Raw genomic sequence first — 22,112 nt, forward strand, 5'->3', positions numbered from 1 at the left:
TCACTTGCTCAGCGCCTTCCAGAATTTCCCCCTTCTCTTTCCAACTCCCTCTTCTTTTCCCCTGGGTATCACTTCTTACTCTGGGAGTGGGATGCTCTCTGGGACACCCATCCAGCTCTTCCTCTCCCCCATAAATTATGGGATTTGGGATTGCTCTCTGGGAGAAACAGGTAGCTATTAGGCTCAGTGCATTAACATGAGATCTGGATTTTGTAGCTTGCTTCTCATGCAGATAGACCACCTCTGATCTGGAAGAGTGTCCTGTAACCTCTTTATTTTGACAGCTGGTGAGAGTGGGGCCCAGAGAGGTTTTGGGAGCTGCCTGGGGCCTCCAGCCAGTGGTGGCAGAGCTGGGCCTGAACCTGCCCCTTTCACTCTGGTGCTTTCTCTGCAGTATCCACTTCCGCCCCAAATCCCAGTGGGGGACCTTGCACATCTTTTGAGATTTAAGTCTCTCTGGTTTCTGCCACTCGGGAGCTCAGCAGGAGACCTTCTCGTCAGTGCAGGTCGATCGCAGGGGTGTCTCTGTCCAAGCTAAAACTTGGGGCTCTTTGCTCAGGACTCTTGCAGCTCTCAGCTTAGGACCCCCAAGGGTTTTTTCTCTTGAGTTTGGTTTTCTCCCCTTTCCTCTGCCTCCCGTGTCTCTCCCCACCTTGTGTTTCGAGTCCCTCATGGCTGCCCTGGCAGGGATGAGTGGAGGGGAAGCGGTGGAGTATTTATTTGAGTGTGGAGCTGGCTTCTCAGACCCTCTTTGGGTCGGTGCTGGTGGTTTGTGGCCCAGGTTGCTCGGCCTTGTGGTCTGAGGTCTGCAGGCCACACCCTGCCCTGGCCTCTCCCCAGGGGTGGGGGGTCGGCCACCTGGCACTCACGTGTGGAGTTCTACATCTGTTCCTGTGACCGGAGGAGAAAATAAAAACGCCACCCGATGGTGTGCCTATGGCTTGTGACCATTTCAAAGCTTAGTTTTCTTTGTGGTTTTGCTGGAGCCGGATAAGCTGTGGATTGGTCTTTAGCAGGCATCTGTGTATGAAAAGTCCCACACAGGGCGCCTTCTTCTACATGAGCTCATGTAAACTTCACAACATGTGAGGGGATGATCTCTCTGTCTTACAGATGAGGACACGAGACTTAGAGCCTTTTGCCAAGGGTTACTTTGTTCATTCAATAGGTAGTTACTGAACATCTGCTGTGTCCTGGGCCCCACCCTCAACTTGGCCTTGGTGGATAAGATTGACAAGGTCCCTGTTCTCAAACAGCTGAGAGCCCCTGGTGGTAGTGTGGGTGAGGTGGCTTGTGGAAGCAGGGGTTAGGGGCCATAAGAGAGGGTTAGGGTTTTAGCCCTTTGTACTCAAATGCTTTATATTGTACCCTGTTACCACCCTTGACCTTGTGTGCCTCCCTCTCCCCTGATGGGGATTATTAGCGCAGTTTATATATGGTTAAATATAGGCTCAGAGAGGCTGAGTGACTTGTCTAAGGTTGCACAGTAGATGAGCTGGAATAGACTCTAGATTGAGCCCTGTCATCCCATGCCTACCTGCGAATAATGTGGTCCTGCTTTCTTCTTCTTACTGCAACTAAAAAAAAAAATTGAGATACAATCAACACAGAGCATCGTATTATTTTTAGGCGTACAACAGTAATGTGTTTTTATCAAAATAAAAAAATAAGCAGTTTGCAGAAGAATATTCAGTCCTCCTGCTAGCATTTTGGTGACCTCTCAGACACATTAAAAAAAAAAATTCGAAGTTGTTAATAAGCAGAGGGGAAGCCCTGCACCTCATTTTGTAATCCGGATCCAGCAGGGTGGCACATCTGTGGTCTGAAAGCTAGGGGGTTTGGCTCTCTGCGACCTGGGGTTGGCCACGTCGTGGTCGTGTGCCACTGAGAGTTTGGGGGAAAAGCTCTTAAAAGAGAGCCCTCACATTTGTTGCCAACATTAACCGATAGTAATTTTTGACCCTTGCTCAAACTTTAGAAAGCAGAAGTCTGGAAATTCCGAGTTGAGCCACGGGCGACCGACCTCCTGGTACACATGAGCATGACTGTGACACGGGATCAGGGAGGGTGACGTGGCCCCAGGGCAGATGCCTTTGTAGTTTTCTTTAAAAACACAAGTCCACGGCATGCAGAGTCCTTCCTCATCCCTCACAGAGCTTTTGTGGGGGCTCTGAGCCTCTCTAGTTATGTGGTTCTGGCCATTAGTGGCCTTCTTGGGGGGATGCCTTGCAGCGAGTGGGCATTTGGGGGGACCTGTTGGAGGCCCTGACCACTGCATTCTCAGTTGCTTTTGTCACATTAGTTAAAGGACAAAGTGAAGGGGGCTGTGGTTTAGTCTTCGGCTCGTTCCTTTGGGGTCTGGAAGAACCCAGGCTGAACATCTTTGATAGTTATTTGCTCTTTGCCGCCAGACGCTGACCTGGGAGTGGTCTGGCACCTGGGTCCTTCTCCCACTGTCTTTACGTGGTGAATCATTGTCCCCACCCAGAATACTGTTGGGGGTGCAGGTGACTCCAAGAAACTCTGCTCAGTTGCTGCTGTCTCTTCTCAAAGAATCCTGAGCTGCCCCAGACTTCAGCCTCCCAGTGGCTCTTCTCTGCTTCTAGAAGACTCATCTGCTTGCCCGATGCTTCTTCAGGCCGGCAGCTCCCCATTTTATGGCAGCAACGGCTGTCACGGTCCAGAAGCTGTTTCAGTTTTGCCGATTAGTCTCTCGTGCATTTTGTGTTTGTGATGCGCAGGGCGCTGGAGGACTCCGAGCCTTTTATGCGTGTAACCTCACTCCATTTTCACCCAGATCTTGGGAGGCAGGTATTTTTATGGTCCCTATTTTACAACGAGGAAACGGAGGCCCGAGGAGAGAGTCCATCGCTGTGTTAGCTCACACGGCTGCCGATGCAGGACAGCCCTTCCCAAAGGAGCACAGTTCTGCTCTGGAATTAACCTTCTGGTCCTGAGGCAGGAGTTTTATTTTGAGGCTCCCTCGGCTTCCCCTGCTAAGCTTTCGAGTTGTGGGAGGGCCTCTCAGCCTGGGCACTGCCAATGTGGGGGGCCAGGTAAGTCTTTGTCGTGGGAGCTGACCTGTGCCTTGTAGGCGATGGGGCAGCACCTCTGGCTTGTGCCCACTAAATGCCAGCAGCACCCCTCCCCTGCCCCCTCCCCTGCCTCCCCTGCGCCTTGGGGACCACCAAAAATGTCTCTAGATGTTGCCAGATGTCCCCCGAGGAGACAAAACTGCACCCGAAGGGGAACCACCGAGTTCTGGTGACCATTTCAAACCCTAAACCCAGATGTGCGTACAGTGTGGGGAGACAGGAAGGTAGAACATTTAAAATCAGGCCTGTCTTAGAAAACCCAAAACTGGGGCTTTTAGGTACAGCCCTCTGTGTGGGAGGACAGACTGACAGCGGCCTTTATGTGGGGACAACCTTTCACAGTGAAATTTAAATTACACCACCTGCCTTTTGGAAGCCTCACTACAGAGCCTCCTGAAAATACTTTGTCTTGGGGAAAAATTGGTCTTACATTTATTGCAGTTTTGTGGTTAACAGCACTTTTTGTTGAAAAGAACCAGGTGAAACGGAGAAGGGCCTCCTTTGAGTCACTTTGGACGGTTGGAGCGCTTACAACAAGGGGCACATTCCTGTGCCTTTGGTAGAGCCCTTGGGGAACCCGCTTTTCAGGTTTCCTCGCCATTCTCCTGGGTCAGATGATTTGAGAAATGTGTGTTTTGTGGTGTGTGTACACAAGCCTGCATGAGTTTGTTTTCACACTCATTGCTGGCAAACCTGTCATGTTTTGTCAAATCTGATTTCTTTTCCTCCGTGTATAGCTTCTGTTTGTTCACACGTTTCTCCCTCAAAAGTGCTTCAGTGTCTGCAGTGTGCCAGGCTGTATCTGAAGCCTCTGGACTTTTATTTATTTCATTTCATTTCATTCCATTTTATTTATGAGAGAGAGAGAGAGAGAGAGAGAGAGAGAGCAAGCGCGAGCAGGGAAGGGGAAGAGGGAGAGGGAGACAGAGGATCTGAAGCAGGCTCTGTGCTCACAGCAGAAAGCCTGATGCCGGGCTCCAACTCACGAACCATGAAATCATGACCTGAGCCAAAGTCAGACGCTCCACCGACTGAGCTACCCAGGGGCCCCTATTCTTTTAAAGCATTGTGAATTGTATAATCTTCAGCATCTGTTCTAACCTTTTTAAAATTTTTATATTGCTGAGCATTTAATTCTTTATTTTTTTAAACATTTTTTTAATGTTTATTGTTTTTGAGAGAGAGAGAGAGAGAGAGAGTATGCATGCACAAGCAGAGGAGGGGCAGAGAGAGAGGGAGACACAGAATCCAAAGCAGGCTCCAGATTCTGAGCTGTCAGCACAGAGCCCGATGCGGGGCTCAAACCCACGAACTGTGAGATGATGACCTGAGCTGAAGTTGGACGCTGAAGCAACTGAGCCACCCAGGCGTCCCTCTTTTTTTTTTTTTTTTAATCTTCATTTATTCCGAGAGAGAGAGCATGAGCGGGGGAGTGGCAGAGAGAGAGGGAGAGAGAATCCCAAGCAGGCTCTGCACTGTCAGCGCGGAACCCCACGTAGGGCTTGAGCTCACAACTGTGACATCATGACCTGAGCCGAAATCAAGTCGGATGCTTGACCAACCGAGCCACCCAGGCACCCCTAGTTATTTGTGATATTTCAGTATTATAAGTGGCTGTCGCTTCAGTGCTGCTCTGCTTGTGACATTTGTGTGTGAGCATGTGTGTGTTTATGTGTGTGTGTGTGTGCCTGTGTGTGCAAACTCAGTCACAGCATCAAGGCTGTGTGCTGGGCCATTGGGATCCAGGCTTGAGCTGGAAGGTTCTTCTATGTGACTTCTAGGCTAAGTTGTAGTTTTCTTCCTTTTCATTTCATTTCTTTCTTTCCCTTCCTTCCTCCCTCTCTCCCTCCCCTTCCTTTCCTTTCCTTTCCTTTCCTTTCCTTTCCTTTCCTTTCCTTTCCTTTCCTTTCCTTTCCTTTCCTTTCTTTCCTTCCTTCCTTCCTTCCTTCCTTTCTTTTTTCTAGAAATTCGCTTGATCATATTTTCCTCTCTCTCATGGCATAAGGAAAATGGTGCTTCTGATGATAGTGCTTATCTGTGAATGTGGGAAAACCTGCTGCTGGTTTTCAGAGAGGGTTTCCAGGTCATGTGAGGTGGGTCTCAACTGGACATTATGCTAACAGTAACTGACAGCGGTTGGGCACTGACTGAACCAGCCACTGACCTAACTGCTTTGGATAACTAGTTTCATTTACTCCTCACATGGGCCCTGGGAAGCAGATGCCGTATCATCCCCATCTCGTAAAGGAGGGGACCGAGGCACGGGCCAAGAGCAGGTCTGGGATTTGAGGCCGAGCTTATACCCAGGGCCCCACCATGAGTTTGTGTCTTTTCTGCCACACAGTCCTGGGCCCTGGCCTTGGTATTCCGTGTGATTCATAGCGGGGGATGGTTTTGCCACCCACGGGGCATTTGCCAACATCAGGAGACGGTTTTGGTGTCATGACTGGGGGGGTGCAGAGGATTCTGAGGGTGTTATTGGCATCTAATGGGTAGAGGCTAGGATTGCTGGTAAGAGCCCCCACCGTGCAAGGACAGCTCACAACAGTGAACCCTCCAACCCCAGATCCCAGCAGTGTGGAGGCTGAGAGGTGCCGTTAGGCGAGACAGCCAAGAAAACGAAGAAGATGTGAGCTCCTCTTAGAGAGGCACCTGGGAAGGAGTGGAAGAAAGAGGTGCTTGTGAGTGAGACCTCTCCTTAGTTTCGTCGTCTTGCAAGACGACATGAACTTTGTGAGGCTCTGCTTCCTCATCTGAAAATCAGGAAATGATGCTTCTCTGGCATTTATTTTCAGCATGGATTCAGGAGTCAGACTCCTTGGGTTTGGATTCTAGTTCCCTCTATGAGTTTGAGCAAGTTACTTTAACTTTGCCAAGCTTCAGTTGCCTCATCAGTTAAACAGGCCAGTGACAGTTGTACTAAAATGTGTAATGAGAGTCAAATGCGTACCATATGAGCTGAGACATGGTGAGCACTTGATGAATCTTAGTGCCTTGAGAAAAGCAGTGATGGTGGGGGTGCTTAGCCAAGTAAGAAGGTCAAGTGTCTATGCTTCCTAAGGGCAGAGTTTTGTCTTGTCTTGGGCTCTCTCTCTAGTGTCTACAGTTGCCTGTAGGTTTGCCCCTGGATCCATCAAGGTGGGACTGAGTATAGAACGATGTGAAATAGCACATCTACAGTGATGCAAAGCTTGGCGTTTATTCCTGGTCTGTGATGTAATGGAGTCACGATTCAACTGTGAGTGGGTGTTGGGAGCAGAGATGGGCAATTTTCAGGTTCTTGAAACGTGGGAATATGGTTCCCTCAGGGCAGGCACTCGCCATTCCTGGCTTCAGCCTGGAATGTCGGCACTCATCACCCCAGCCCATGCGTCAGTGCCATAGCTGTGATGGCAAATCCCTCGGCACCTTGCCTACCCTGCCGCTCGACAAAGACTTGTGCTCTCTGGGTGGTGGAAGGGCCTCTGAGGCCGGGTGAGGCTGGCGATCTCACGTGTCTGCCTCCCTTCGCTGGCAGGAGGAGGAAGAGCCCAGCTCTGAAGGAGCGGGACGGATGGATGCGGGCAGTGGGGAAGAGCCTTGGGGAGTGTGTGTCAAGTGCACTTGCCGAGGGGGCTGGCTCCACATTGCTGGCCGTCAATGACACACCCTTCATGAGTCTCCCAGGTAACAGGGAAGTGCGACCGAAAATCTTACAACATAACAAAGACCTGGCGGCCCTGTAGAAACTAGTGATGGTTGACCCGCTGTACCATCTCACATCGCCTCACTTGATGCGGTGCTTCCTTTATACGGGGCCTGGGCCACCAGTCCACAGGGGCCTGGCAGCCACACACATGAGGGAAGTAGGCTGGGGGCACTGGGGATGAGTTGGAGAGGTCATGTCCCCCAGAAGTCAACCATTCCTGCAGCCCTGGCCCTTGTTGTTAAGCGAGAACTTGGCCCCGTGTTGCAGATCTTCTGATTTGTTTTTCCCCCCGCAGAAAAGCAGAAATTCTACTTTTATGGGAAACCTCTTTCAGGAAGGCCATAGCGTGGTACCTGGCACATGACGGGCACTCAACGGGTATCCCTCCAGAATGATCAGGACTTGCTCTGTGTGGATTAGGGATTCTCCGGTGGCAGTGGGCTGCATTTTTTGCCCGGCTGATTGCCTTTTGATACAACAGTGATTCTCAGAGTCCAGGAGGCCCCACATTCTCCTGACGGATCTCTGGGTTTAACATATACTCAACTTCTTGCTCTGCTTTCTCAGCCTCTGTGTCCCTCCCTCCCCCTAGTATGACAGCCACATCCTCTCTAGAATGTTTCTGGTGAATTCTGACCTTGGGAAGCTTGAGGGCTGGTCTTGTGATCAACGTGTGAAGTACAGTTGTCCCCCACCCCCAGCCACTGAAAGGGCCCCTGGGCTCCGTACTTCAAGGCAGATTAGCTTCCAAGGCCTGCTGACACATCCTTCTGTGGTTGCTTGCACAGGCCTTGGGGGTACGAGGGTTCCATTCCACCGGTAGGTCTCGGGGTCAGGTGACAGAGGTAGGTCCCTGAAGTCAGGTCCAGAAAAAGGCCACTGGGGCCAGCCTGTCTCTGCCCTGGGACACTGATCTCACAATCCAGCAGGATGCTGCTGGCTAGCTTGGCTCAGCCTTGCAGCATTGAAGACACAATGCATTTCAGTCCAAGGCGCTCTGCTCCCTTTCCGGGCGTCGGGAGAATGTTTTTCCAGCTCGGTTACTTGCTGGCATGCATAGGTCAACATACAAGGTGTTCTTGGAGAAACTGGAGCTGGATGTTGACTTTTGCTTCCTGGGATGTGTTCTGGGAGGAAGTGGGTTTTTAGGTTGTGGTGGGTATAGGATGTGGTCTGGAGTGATTAGTATCACACACTGTGGATGAAGTTAACAAGAATCATGGAGGTTTTTTTCCTTTTGTACTTTTGGGCTGAGGCTCCTTCAAAGGAGCTTGTGTATCAGAGATTCTGCATGTATTTTAAACATTTGTGTAGAACGTAGAGCATTCGGATTGCCTTGTTTTATGCACCAAGTATGTTTCTGGCAAGTGACTTGCTCAGTAAGACCTGGGTTTGACACTTAGTAGTTGTGTGAGCTCTAGCCAGGACACCGAACCTTGCTCTCCAGGGCTCGGATTCTGGAGGGTCAAAGGGGGAAGGAACAAAACTCATGGATCGTTGTAAGGGTTTACTGAGTTATTGCACGTAAAGCACTTTGTGTACGGTTCTTGGCACAGCGTAAGTATTTAGTAATGGTAGTTATTATCCTAATTATTAGAGAGGCAGCTTGGTAATAGTAATAATGGTGGTGATGACAGTTATTGGAGGCTTACTATTTGTCACTTATTCTTCCAAGTACTTTCTGTCAATTGACTCCTTTCATCCTCACAATAACCCACCAAGGTAGGTGCTGTCATAATCTCTGTTTTATAGATGATAAAACTCAGGCACAGAGAGGTTAAGTAACTTACCCAAAGTCACCCAGCTCCCACATATGAAAAGATGATGGACTGGAGAAACGTGGACTGAGTGGCATGTTTGCACGTCACCTCCTGACGGTGTGGCTTGTTGCAAACTACTGAAGTCTCAGCGTTGCCTTCTCAACTGTGAAATGGTGCCGGTGACCCAGTCCTTGCCCCCTGATCCCCCCCTTCATTGCCTAGTGTGGTGCTTGATGGTGGGTGTGTAGGACTCAGGCGGTGATTGACTGATGATGCCAGGAGAGTGTTATGAGGGCCCAATGAGTTGTGAATCTCTGGACAAAAGGTAGTTGTTATTTTAAATGCCCCGAGGTACTTACTGTTGGGGTTTAAACACAGGGCCTGTTTTTTAGATTTCTGAACCACTTAAGAGAGAGATACAAGTTAAGAAGGCACAGATCAAAATGTCACCTTTGTTACTGATAAAAGCTCGGTTGGAGGATGTGGCTTAGGTGTGGGGTGGCACGGGCTTCCTGATAGGACTGTTATTAGCCAGATGTACCCACCCAGTCTCGGGCCGCCTTGAGCACCCAGAGGCCACCTCATACGGCATGGTGAGTTGGCCTATAGCAGTGGCGCCCCCCGCACCGCCCCCAGGAAGCTTCTGGGTGCAGGAGCGGACCGCCAGAGCGAGATGAATCACCTCTGCCTGGAGGAAGTGCTGGGCGGCGAGGCAGGAGTTTTGAAGGAAAAATCCTTTTTTGGAGACCAGAAGTCGGGAAGAAGCTTACCAGCTACGATTACTGTTTAAAGAAATATCCCCCCTCCCCATAAAGCCCCCAACAACCAAACAGCCACTACCAGCTCACGATGCTACCCACGTTCCCCCCTGCGCCTTCCATGGCTGTTGCATCTTTCCACTTGCTCACACCCAAAGCCTTTGAGTCATCTTTGTTCCCTCAAGCCCCGTATCCGTCCATCTGCTAGTCTGTGGGCTCGACCCTCAAAGCAGATCCAGAATCCAACGACTTCTTCTGCCTGGCCAACTGACTAACCCGCTGGGGCAAGACGCCGTTCTCTTGTCTGGGTCCTCCTTGCTGCTCTCTTCACTTCTACCTCGGTGTTTTCTCAGTCTGTTCTCAATGAGGCAGCCAGAAGGAGCCTTTTGAAAACTGAAGTGCTTTAGGGGCCCCTGGGTGGCTCAGTCAGTTAGGCCTCCGATGTAGCTCAGATCATGATCTCACGGTTCGGGAGTTCGAGCCCCGCGTCGGGCTCTGTGCTGACGGCTCAGAGCCTGGAGACTGCTTCGGATTCTGTGTCTCCCTCTCTGTCCCTCCTCTGCTCGTGCTCTCTCTCTTTCTCTCTCAAAGCATAAATAAACATTAAAAAAGAAAAGCGAAATGCTTTACAAACTGAAAGACCACCTCCTTCCTCTGCTCCAAACACTGCCGTGATTCCTTGTTTCATCCAGACGAAAAGGCTGGGTTCTCCCAAGGGCCTGTCCATCTGGCCCCACAGCCCCCTGACCTCCTTACCTCCTCTCCCTCTACCCTCAGCCCTGCTGTCTCTGCACAGTCGCATACTCCTGCCTCACGGCTTTTCACTGCAGTTTTGCTCAGAACAGCCTCCCCAAGTCCTCACTTCCTCCAGCCTCCGAGAAGCCTGCCCTGACTTCCCCACACGTGTACAGCAGCGTGCCGGTGCTCCAGATGTTCCCTCCTCCGCTCTACTTTTTGCCCGAAGCACACATCACCTCCGATAGACTGTATTGCCCTTCCCGGACTTAAAATGTGGGCTCCCTGAGGAGTCCGACCTGTTTTGTTGACTGATGCCTCTCTAGCTTCTAAGGCGGTGCCTCTAGAGCAAAGAAGGTTCAGAAGATGGCCTTGTGATGGGAGACTGTGCCACGTGCACTTGGGCCAGAGCAGGAGCAAGACGCGTGCTGCCCTAGGCTCACGGGGCTGAGGTCTCGTGGGTGAAACGACAGCATACAACTTCTGTAGCCCTCGCGGTGCCAGGCGCTGCACCGAGTGCTTCCTCACGACCGCCTGACCAGGCAGCTCCTGTTACCATCTTCATTTTCCAGGTGAGGAAACTGAGGCAAAGGAAGGAGGAGTAATGGACCCTAGGTGACACATGTGACTTCAGCTGTAGGTGACCACTCCAAGAGCCTGCCCTTAACCACTGCACCTTCCTTCTGCCCCCACTAACACAAACCCGAATCACGGCAAGGAACGTGAGCCCAATTTCGGTTGAGGCTGTAAAGGAGCTTTGTGGCTGATTAATGGAGGGTTCTGGGAAGCCTTCTCTGTGGAAGGAAAGTTTTATAAAGTGAAGATGCCTGGTAAATGGATGATTGCCCCCCCAAATTAGCTTGTTTTTTGGGCTGACTATGATACATCAGGCTTTCAAAAGTAGAGGGGTGTGTGTGTGTGTGTGTGTGTGTGTGTGTGTGTGTGTATGTTTCTAAGTCTAAGAAGTAGATTTTTGATATTGGTAAAATTCAAAATGACTGGGGTTACCAAGAATTCAAGAGGTGGGTTAACGAGACAACGTTTGAATGCAATTTTATCCTTTGAAAAACATTTTTGAGAAGTCCTGTTTCTAACCAGGAAGCTTCCTGGTTCATGAAAACTCTCTTTCCCATTAAAGTATGTATGGTCTACTGTAAACAAAGATCGAGTTCCTGTGAGCTGCTTTCTCATAACTTATAGGAGCTATTTTTTTTTTAAAGGATCCAAGTTCATGTTGCCACACAAACAGCAAAATAAACCGGTATGTTCCAAGAACAAACATTTGCTTTACCCACCCACAACTTGGAAAGACGCAGGGTGGAAGGAGAAATCGGAAGCCAGGGAGGTAACGCCAGAATATTTTAGCGGCTCCTATTAATTTCAGTAAGCCTGGAAGAAGCTCATAAACCTTTTAATGTTTTCATTAGAACCACCAGCTCGGGGTGCCCGGGTGGCTCAGTCGGTTGAGCGTCTGACTTCGGCTCAGGTGATGATCTCACAGTTTGTGAGTTTGAGCCCCACGTTGGGCTCTGTGCTGACAGCTCGGAGCCTGGAGCCTGCTTCAGATTCTGTGTCTCCCTCTCTCTCTGGTCCTCCCCTGCTCACGCTGTCTCTCTGTCTGTTAAAAATAAACATTAAAAAAAAAAAAAAAAAAAGGAACAACCGGCTCAACAAACTTGTTAGGAAAAGTATGATTGTAGAGATTCACTGGGCACTTTATCTCTTGGGCAGCTGGGAGCCCCAGCCCCTTAACAAGGGAAGAGAACTTCTGCCCCTGCCTCTCTTCCTCATCCCCACTTTTGCAGAAGGGCTCTTGTGTTCTGTGCACCTAGTGGCTTCTCAGGGAGTCTCAGGAGGGGCAGAGGCTGCTCAGTGCTCCGCCTGCCCCCCAGGTGCCTTCCTCCCTGGAGGGGTGCGCGTGTGCCGGGCCCTGTCCTGGCTCCTCCCTCGCGTGGTCACTGCCAGTGTCGTTCTCAATTCCCGTCTCCTGTGTCCTTCCTGATGGAAGCCTGCTCCTCCCGGTCTCACTCCTCGTAGGGGTGGCCACGTGACCCTGTCCTGGCAAATGGTTGCACGTCGTCATCACTGGGGGAAGCTCCAGGGAAAGCCGTGTGTGCGTGTGTGTGTGCGTGTGTGTGTGTGTGTGTGTGTTGGCGGGATGGGGGGGGATAGACTCTGCTCTGCTCTCAGGGCCGTGTGCCCTTCTGACCCCAGTGTGGATGCTGTGCTTGGAGGTGTGACGTCCACAGCTGCTGCTGCTGCTAATCACAGTAATAACGACCGTGACACTGCGTCTGTGTGTCCAGGGCTCCTCCGAGCCCCTTTTATTAATGCATTTAAGATAGGTAATATGATGATCTCCATCGGATGGATGAGGAAACCGAGCAGAGGAAGGAGAGTGGACCCTCCCAGGGCCCCGCGCTGAGGGAGCGACAGGACCCTGGCACCAGAATTTGTATCCGTCACCTCTCTGTCATGCCGTCATGCCGCCTCTCACGAGAGTGCAGGTCCTGTCCCGAAAAATGGGAGCAGGAAGTAGCCTTGAGCAGCCCTGAGTGTCCTGGGCTGCCTGCTTCTGGAGTACTTGTTATTCGACAACAACGAATCCCTTACTTGTTACCAGTGGCTTTACACGAATTGATGGAAGCATTCCGTGTTGTGTGACTTTGGACGTGTTCCTGAACTTTTCTTCTCTTTAATTTTTTTTGAACACTTATTTACTTTTGAGGGAGAGACGGAGTGCAAGCGGGGGAGGAGCAGAGAGAGAGGGAGACACAGAATCCGAAACAGGCTCCAGGCTCCGAGCTGTCAGTACAGAGCCGGATGCGGGGCTTGAACCCACGAACCGTGAGTTCATGACCTGAGCCAAAGTCAGATGCTTAACTGACTGAGCCACCCAGGCGCCCCTTAACTTTTCTTTATTTTCGTCTTTTCATCTGTCAAATGGGGATAATAATGGCACCAACCGACGGGTTGTTTAGAAAAGCTCCGTTGTTACTGTCCTAGCATGTTATCGGCAACACTGGCAGGGAATTCATGTACTGATCTCCTACTTGGTACCAACCTCAATGAATATGGAGACAGAAATTGCCTGGGAGCGATGGGCAGGGTCCTGGGGGCAAGGAACTTAAAAAGAGAGAAGTATTGAATAGTAAGACCTTTCGTCCTTGGACAACTTTGTTTCTGAAGCACTTTTGCATACATGTGTCCCAATTTAGTCATCTCCTCCCAGCCAGATTTGCTAACAAGCACATCCCTAGGCAGAACTATTCCTTACCACCCTGGGGCTGATATTTGTGCCTAGACAGGTTGTCCATGTGTGTGCCCAGACGGATGCAGGGGCAGCGGGTTGGCATGAATTCTGGGCTACTAGCTGGGCAGAAATGAGCAGATTGACAGGCATGAATGAGGGGGTAGCAGAATGTCTTTGGTGTCATTTCCATTGTGAAAACCAGAGAACGGATGCCTTTATTTAAAAATCTGGCTTTGGAGAAGTTAAGCCGCAAGGAGAGAGGTTTTGTCTATTTTTGTTTATTTCTAAAATTGTGACTGGAACATAGTAGGTGCTCAGGAAATATTTGCTGACCGAGTAATGAAAGGAAGTTGGCCTTCCTTGCTGTGTTGTCACTGAAAATTCTGGTTTCCACACAAGGGGCAGTGTGCTGCATAGGCTGCCGGAGGGCGGCTGTTCATGGTTCCCTTACCAGTCTCTCCTGACAGGGCGAAGTACACATTTTTAAGCTACTTTTGCTCTGACTGATACACTTGGCTGCCTAACAAAAAGCCAGAGGAGAACTAAAATTTTTAGCATCATTCAAAATGCTTGCCATTCTTCTTGCTTTGCGAAATCGTGAGCCAGTTATTTAGAGTTCATATAAAGGTCAGAACTTGATCTGCAGGAAGGAGGTTCCCCTTGGTTTATGCAAGGGGGGACTTTTCCCCCCTTCTGTTTATTTTACCCAAACGCTTCTGTTTTTCTCCCAAGCTAAAATCTGGCATTTGTTGTAGAAAGTTTCTCAGCTTATGTGTGTTTTTTTTTTTTTTTTTTTTAAAAGAGCTCATGTGTTTAGCTTTGGTTGTGATTCTCAGTGATTTTTCTGCTGCCTAAGAGTTGATTTTCTGCTCCTTGAAAGGCCGGCTCTTAAAGTGGGAGCCCGAAGTTCACTTTCAGTTTTAGAGGGAACTTAAAAACCATTTCCCTAGGCCTTTTAAGTGCCTCTCCAGCTTGTGTTTCCTTCTGTTTTTAGTTGATACGGGGGGCAGGGTCTCTCAAAATACATGGTGCCCTCTCCCTACCCCTCCACCCGGTTTGTGGTGTGAGATTGAGTCCCCCTTGGTCCTTCATGTGTAATTCTTTTGTGGGGAGGAGGGTGGAGAAGGCCCTTGACCCCTGGCATTGTTGCGGCCCCTCCCCTGGGGAACTGGAGGTCTCTTTCCCTAAGGGCTGGGTTCATTCAGAAAGTGGGAAGGGTTAGAACTCTGGGGGGCAGGTACGAATGGGCTGAACACGAGGTGGAGACTGGGCTGAGGCCCAGAGACATTTTTGGCTGCAGGGTCAGTCCACTGCGGCCCAGGCGGCTACCCGGGCTTTGCCTGGTCGGGCAAGGTGGCTCGAGCCCTTCCTGCTCCACTGGGATCCTCAGAATGTTTTCCTTCACCTCAAGGGGTGGAGGATAAACCCTACCAGTCAGCCAGTTTAAAGGAGGAGGTGAGGGGCACCTGGGTGGCTCAGTAGGTTGAGCATCCGACTTCAGCTTAGGTCATGATGTCATGGTTTGTGGGTTCGAGCCCCACGTCGGGCTCTGTGCTGAGAGCTCAGAGCCTGGAGCCTGTTTCGGATTCTGTGTCTCCCTCTCTCTCTGCCCCCTCTGCTCTAAAAAATAAATAAACATTAAAAAAAAAAAAAAAAAAAAGGAGTTGCTGGGCACAGGGATTCTCTCCAGCCCCAGCAGGGCTTAGACCTGTTCTCCCAGCAGGCTTGGTTCTTTAGGCCTTTGCAGGCCTCCTGGCCCCTCAGGGAGGAGGGGTCCCTCCCAGGACCCCTTGTCCTACTCTGCATGCTTCTCGTCTTCGTTCTCTCTCCCTGTGGAACCCTCCAGTTTTTTCTCCATGACACAGATTTGCATTTCAAGTTCTCCTACAGCTGCACGTGTTTTTCCTGTTGGTAAACTGTTTATCTTCTGGTAGAGTTTAAACCTTTCAAAGCGAATGTCTTTCTGTGATGCTGTGACCTATTTGTATAGTGCATTACAGATTACAAAGCGCTTTCCTGCCTTGTCTTATGAGGAGCGGTGACAAGGGCAGACACCCAGGTAGCACTCACTGGGGGGATGGACTGTGTCCGAGAACCGTAGAGTGCTGCCTTGTACTCTTGCCGCCCCCTGTGCTGCTCTCACCCCTGTTACAAAGCGGGGAGAGCTGAGGCACAATGGCTAAAGGATACTCCCGAGGCCACATATCTGCCAGATGGAAAGCTGGGATTTTCACCCAGGCAGATGAGCTCCAAAATCCTGATGTTTTTAGCCACGATACCATACTGACCCTCGTAGTAGCAAAACAGGATTAGGATTTGCTGCTCTTCGTTCTCAAAATCAAAAACCAAATAAAAACCCAAACAAAACAAAAACCCAAAAACCTTCTCCTGAAAAACTTCGGAAGTAATCACCGCAGGAAAAGCTTAAATGATGTAGGTGCGTAAAAGCCGAGAGTGAGAATGCCCCCTTCCCCCCCCACCCCCTCGCCCCAGCCCGTGCCTGTGCTCCCGCTGCTCTCAGACAGACCAGAGTGTTAACAGGGGAGGTCCTTGCAGACCATCCATCTAGAATCATTATGTACTTTATACGTTAAGTATGAGAACATACACAATTACACTAACGGGACCTCACCATAGACCTGCAGGTGGTGGGAGGGAAGTGCAGGTGTTAAGTCTACTCAAGGGCACACGGTGACTTAGAAGGAGAATCTGGACTTGAACCCAGATCTCATCTCTTACTGTGACCAGCCTCATGGGGAACTAGCCAGAGGCTGGTTTCCTAAGAACTGTCCCGCTGTATTGTCGCCAGATGGTCTTTGACACAGTTGTGGGCACCTTCCAGGGTCATCATTAAAAAGGGAATAGGCTTCGGGCAAGAGCTGAATAATGCAAATCTTCAGTTTCGGTTTAGAAAATCCGAAACTTGCGGTGGGGATATAGAAAAAAAGGAAGTAGAATGATTGTCTTTCTCCCTCTTCTTTCTTCCAGAGAGAGAAGGGGTTTAGGAGGCCTCCTGGAAAACAGTCCAGGAGAGTCCTTTCCTGTGATAAAACCAACCCCTCCCCCTCCCCCAGGGTAATTACAGAGCCTGGGGCCTGGAACCGTCCTCACCAGTCTGAGGAGACACCATTCTGCAAACAATGGGGGGAAGGAAAGGAAGGCAATGCGTTTGCCAATGGTGCCGATGACTTCCTCAAATGCAAGGCTCAGGCTGTACTTAGAAAATCCCTGCTCTGAGGTCCCCCTGGTAGGACGTGCAGATAGGATTTGCTTTCACTCTCTGCGTCCTATTGTCCAGGGCAGAAAATTTCAGACTATGGATGGGCCCTCTGACTCTGAATTCATATGGAAGTTTGAAAGCAAAGGAATCTTAAGTCTAGGGAGCCTTTCTCTTTTTCTGGATTTGACTGATCAGGAAACAGTAATTATCCAAACCACAGCTCTGTACCAAGAGGCAAACCACAGGAAAAAGAAATCTGAACAAGTCAAGAAAATAGAGGTCCCGCAAAGCATGCTTCAATGTTTTCCTCAGAGGAGAGTCTCCTTAGTCGTGTTTTAAAGACTTTGGTCCAGTAAATATAGCTCTTCTGGCTTCCCATGCTGCAGCAGAGAAGCAGAAAGTTGGAGGGAATGGGGCAGTCAGGGTGGAGATCAGAGACCCTGGAAAAAGAAGAAGCACGTGTTTAAACACCTCTGTATCCCCCCCCCCCCCCCCCCAGGGAGACTTAGGTGCCCGGTTTCTAACAAGAGTGCAGAAGGCCTGGGAAATGTAATTCAGCCCGGTATGTAATATGAGTGGCTGCTGGTAATATGAGTGGGCATGGCCACAAGATTCAGTGATGATAAGGGTAATATTATTGTTATTAAATTTTTTTTAACGTTTGTTTATTTTTGAGAGAGAGAGAGAGACAGAGCACAAGCAGGGAAGAGGCAGAGGGAGAGGGAGACACAGAACCTGAAGCAGGCTCCAGGCTCTGAGCTGATAGCACAGAGCCCGATGTGGGGCTCGAACTCATGTACTGTGAGATCGTGACCTGAGCTGAAGTTGGACGCTTAACCGACCGAGCCACCCAGGCGCCCCTGTGAGGGTAATATTATTAAACTTAGAGTACAGTAGACCCTTGAACAAGGCAGGGTAATAGAGGCACTGACCCTCTCCCCTCTTTTAGTTGAAAACATGCCTATAAACTGAACTACTAATAGCCTACTGTTGACTGCAAGCCTTACTGATGACAGAAACAGCTGATCAGGACATGTTTTGTCTGTTATATGTATTGTATATTGTCTTCGTACAACAAAGTAAGCTAGAGAAAAGAAAATGTTACCAAGAAAATCACAGGGCAGGGGTGCTTGGGTGGCTCAGTCTGTTAAGCGCCCGACTGTTGATTTGGGCTCAGGTCATGATCTCATGGTTGTGAGATGGAGCCTGCTTGGGGTTCTCTCTCTTCCCTCTCCCTCTGCCCCTCTCCCATCCGCAAAAAGCACAGAGGAGAGAAGATACATTTACAGTGCCGTACTGTATTTATTGAAAAAAAATAAACCCCTGTGTAAGTGGACCTGCACAGTTCAAACCTGTGTTGTTCAAGGGTCAGCTGTACTCAGTTTAAGAAGACAAGAGGGTGTGTGATACATACGGATTTCCGTCATTTATTTCTCATTTGGAGAGGCAGTGCCAGGTTGATTGATTATTGATTGGATAGCTGGCCTCTTCCAGACAGCAGGCACTGCATACGCATTTCTTAGTCAGCTGGCACAGGTCGAGAAGCGGTCAGGTTGCTGAGGATGGGTGGGACAGACAAGGTCTGTCCGCAGGGAGTTTGCGCTTTAGTGGCGGTGAGAACGATGTCATTGGTGCAGAGGTGAGAGAGCTGAGGCAGGAGAGCCCAGAGCCAGGATGAGCTGGGCCGTGAAGCTGATTCCACCACTTGCCTGAGCAAGGGGTGCTGGCTGGGTCCCTCTCCTCCCTACTCTGCACTTTGCTCATGTGTGAAATGAGGACCATGAAAGTTCCTCCCCGTGGAGCTCTCCCAGGAAGATTCAGCAAGAAAAGGCAAGGAAACTGCCTTTGCACACAGCCTGGCATATCCCGATAGCAGATAGCCGCTGGCTGTCTTCTTATTTTTATTCTCCTTCACATTCCCAATCTGCCCCATGGGGAACTCCAGGACGCTTTCTCGAGAGGAAGGGATCTTTGAACCCAATGGGGAAGTCATCGTAGTAGGTGCAAAAGAGGTGCCACCAGGTGAGAATAATTCCAAAGGGCTGTGATGAAAAGTGTGTTGACAGTTAATTTGTCTTTGTGGAATGCCATATGGCCTGAGGACGGTGGGAAAATGCAACTTGACTGTGTAATACTTTGATGTTGGACCCAGGTCGCCATTAATGGTGCCAAGTGGGAACACAATCAGTTGGAGCATAGATTCTTGATGGGAAATTGGTGCTGTGGGAGAAATGCTGTTTAGTTGGAATCATGAGTGGAGATTATTCCTGGAGTCATCCCGAAATATGGGGCACAAAGTGGTACTTACCTGTCAACGTTGGGGAATACCTCCATTTCTCAGTAAGCCTCCCTCAGCTAGTTACTCTTCCGTGGTTGAAAAAGGTACCGTCTGTTACTGAGCATCAGGGAAAATATTATATTTAGGGGCTCCACAGAATGGAAAGTCTACGTCCTGAAATGTTGTATCACTAGAAGGGTGGTGAGAAACGGTGCATGGGACTTGGGACTTACTGAGGGAACAGCAGATTTGGGTCTCCCAGCTCAGGCTCACTCTCTCATAATGTGGAGCAGCGGCGCTATTTAAATTATTTTTCTTTCACTTCTTCCCTCCCTTTGGCAGGTAGAGTTTAATTCACTTAAGGAAGAAGCTTATATGATGGGACCTCCACGCCGTTTTGATTTTGCCACTGCGGGTAATCTGATTTTAAACAGGAATATGTCATTGCTCAGAGTTTTTGTTTTTATGTGTTACTCTTTGTGGAAAATTTCTTGATGTATACCTCATTATTTACCCCCTGGCAATTCACCAATAGCAGCAAATCTCATTCGTTGTTATTGTTTGGAGGAGCAGACTATTCTTATATTTTTCAATTAAAAGTGGCTTTGACGTTTTCAACCGCAGAGGGAAATTTGATGAGTTAGTGTGATAGGATAGCTGGTCTGAATGTCACGTGATTGTGCTAATTGCCGTAGCAATAATGTGTATTATTACCTGTTTTCGGGGGGGGGGGGTAGGGGGACTTGGTTTCCCTGAGATTTCATAATTCTTAGTTCACTAGCACTGCAGACAAGTTAATAGAACAGTTAGAGAATTTGCCATTCACCTTTCTTCCAGTGTGGAGAGTCTTCTACAAGGTTCTGTATGGATGTACCAGGTCATAATAGCGAGGGCTAGAGCTCAATTGAGCTCTTTCTACAAAACAGTGTGAGAAATACCAGCGGAGGTGGCAGTGAAGCATCAAACCACTAGGTCCTTGGTACTGTGCTTAGTACTGGGGTGACTTTTAAAAATAATCCTGACAACCACCCGAATAGAGAGAACGCTACATTTGCAGGTGAGGAAACGCACAGAGAAGGTTGGCAGTTTTAACCTAGAGGGGTCTAATTCAACAGCCAAATGTTTTATGTGACTTTTTCTGATCTGGCCTTCTAAACATGGTGTCCTGTGACTCCTGGTGCGTGAGATGATTATAGATGCAACCCTGATGAGTATTTATTTATTTATTAAAAAACTTTTTTAAAAATTAGTTTTCTTTATTTTTGAGAGGCAGAGAGAGACGGAGCACAAGTGGGGGAGGGGCAGAGAGAGAGGGAGACACAGAACCCGAAGCAGGCTCCAGGCTCCAGGCTCCGAGCTGTCAGCACAGAGCCCGACGTGGGGCCCGAACTCACGAACCGTGAGATCATGACCTGAGCCGAAGTCGGATGCTCAACCGACTGAGCCACCCAGGTGCCCCGAGTATGCATTTTAATAGTCACTTGTCTTAATATGTATTAGGGAAAAACCATAGAGCAGCGAACCTCATGGTTTTTTGGATCGTATCACATAGGGTGAAGCTAAATTCATTTCAGTAAAATGTGTAAGAAAAATATTAAACTGATAAAATGTGGGTGGTTTGTGACTGTGGCCAACACAATGGTGGTGGTACCTGACGCCCAAGTAATTTCAGGGATGGATCTGTTCGCAGATGCCAGTGTTTTGTTGATGTGTGCTGCTGATCAGGGCCCTTACAGCCGGCGGGGGATGTCTCCTTTTGCCTGCACATTCTGTTTGGTCCTCCTGGAGTCACACGCTGGGAACCTGCATGCGTCTTTCTCATTCTCTCTGGTATCTTCTTCTGCAGGTTAAACATCCCCAGCCATCTCCACCATTCCCCGCGTGCCTCGGTCAGTCCTGCCCTAGTCCTTCCTTACTGACAGTATCTGTCCTAATGTGGGCATCCCACATGAGGTCGTATTTCCTCCTGCGATCTTGGGCCATATGACCTCCCTTCCGTTTCCCCATCTCTTGCTGTTTTTCTCATGAGCCACTCACCTCTGTTTTCTCATCTGTAAGATGGAGCGATAGCCTGTCTGGAAAGCGCTTCACAAAGTGTTTATAGTACACAGACCACTGTTGCTGCTGGCAAGTCACTTTGCGGCTCGTGGGTCATATTCTCTGATTATGGCTTGTTCGATAGGAAATAGTCAACTGTGACTTGAAAATGGACAGATTTAGGACTTTGGGCCTCATAGCGAAAGGACCCCTTCCCAATTCCCTTTATCAGTTTTTCCTCTCAAAAAAAAAAAAAAAAAGATGTTTTACATCTTTTCACTTTCGAGTTCAGTTTCTCTCTTCTGCTTTTTTTGGGGTGATGGTTAAAGTTACTTGAAAAAAAATTTTATGTGCATGTGCTATAACCTAAACCTACGTAGCTGAATGTGTCTAAAAGGTTTTCCTCGTATTTTTAGTTGACCCGTTCACTTTATAAGTCATTAGGACATTATAGTTAAGACGCTTGCAGCATTTTATGTATGTTTTACACAGCAAAATGATACTTAACAGCATATTAAATTTTTTTTAAACTATAGAGTGAAATGTTATCCAAATTTTAAAAACTAGGGAAAAAAGTGTTTAAAGTACTTTAAATTTGAGAACTTGAGGTATCTTCATGTGTTCTGTGTTATCAGTTTATATTAGTAGTGGTAACGATTTCAGCTAACATGTTGGAACATGGGACTAATTTGTGCAGAAGTATATTTAGAGCCCTTTTTTTAATAGTTTTTTGTTAATGTTTATTTTTGAGAGAGAGAGAGAGAGAGCACGTGTGCATGCCTGCGAGAGCAGGAGTGGGGCAGAGAGAGAGGGAAGATGTGAAGCAGGCTCCTCACTGACAGTAGAGAGAGCCCCGTGTGGGGCTCGAACTCACAAACCACCAGACCATGACTTGAGCCAAAGCCTGATCCGTAACCGACTGAGCTACCCAGATGCCCTAGAGCCTTTTACTCAATTAGAATTACTCATATCATGTTTGGATTTGTAATTATCCGGCATGGGCCCAAATTAATATACAGTGTTTAGAGTCTAGGCAACAATGCATTGGGTAAGCTGGCATCCTTTAATTGTTGTAGGATCTCTGAATTTGAGCAAAGTGTGCTAACTTTTCTGAGCCTTAGTCTCCTCATGCATCGAATGGAATAATTAGACCTTTCTCCTTGTAACTTAGTAGGGTGTTAGTCAAGGTAATGTGAAAAGGATCTGTCATTGTACCAATGCAGTTCGGGCAAAACCATGTTTGGTATGAATGTCCCCATCCTGGAGGCTTTGAACCTTAGGTCTTAGG

General features: G+C 48.9%; 1 protein-coding gene and 1 long non-coding RNA gene across 7 annotated transcripts in view; both read left to right on the top strand.

The window, feature by feature from the left end:
* Nucleotides 1–22,112, top strand: part of PTPRJ (protein tyrosine phosphatase receptor type J) — a 173,347-nt gene that overhangs the window by 57,882 nt on the left and 93,353 nt on the right. The gene's annotated exons all lie outside the window — the stretch shown is intronic.
* LOC124505637 (uncharacterized) lies at nucleotides 9,847–11,345 on the top strand. The gene is made up of 2 exons (XR_006960696.1): nucleotides 9,847–10,608; nucleotides 11,257–11,345. It is a non-coding gene; the product is annotated as an uncharacterized LOC124505637 (long non-coding RNA).

This window comes from Lynx rufus, unplaced genomic scaffold, assembly GCF_022079265.1.
Source record: "Lynx rufus isolate CCGP_SWC_20201006 ecotype Redwood Valley unplaced genomic scaffold, mLynRuf1.p SCAF_9, whole genome shotgun sequence".
NCBI classification, from domain to species: Eukaryota; Metazoa; Chordata; class Mammalia; order Carnivora; family Felidae; genus Lynx; species Lynx rufus.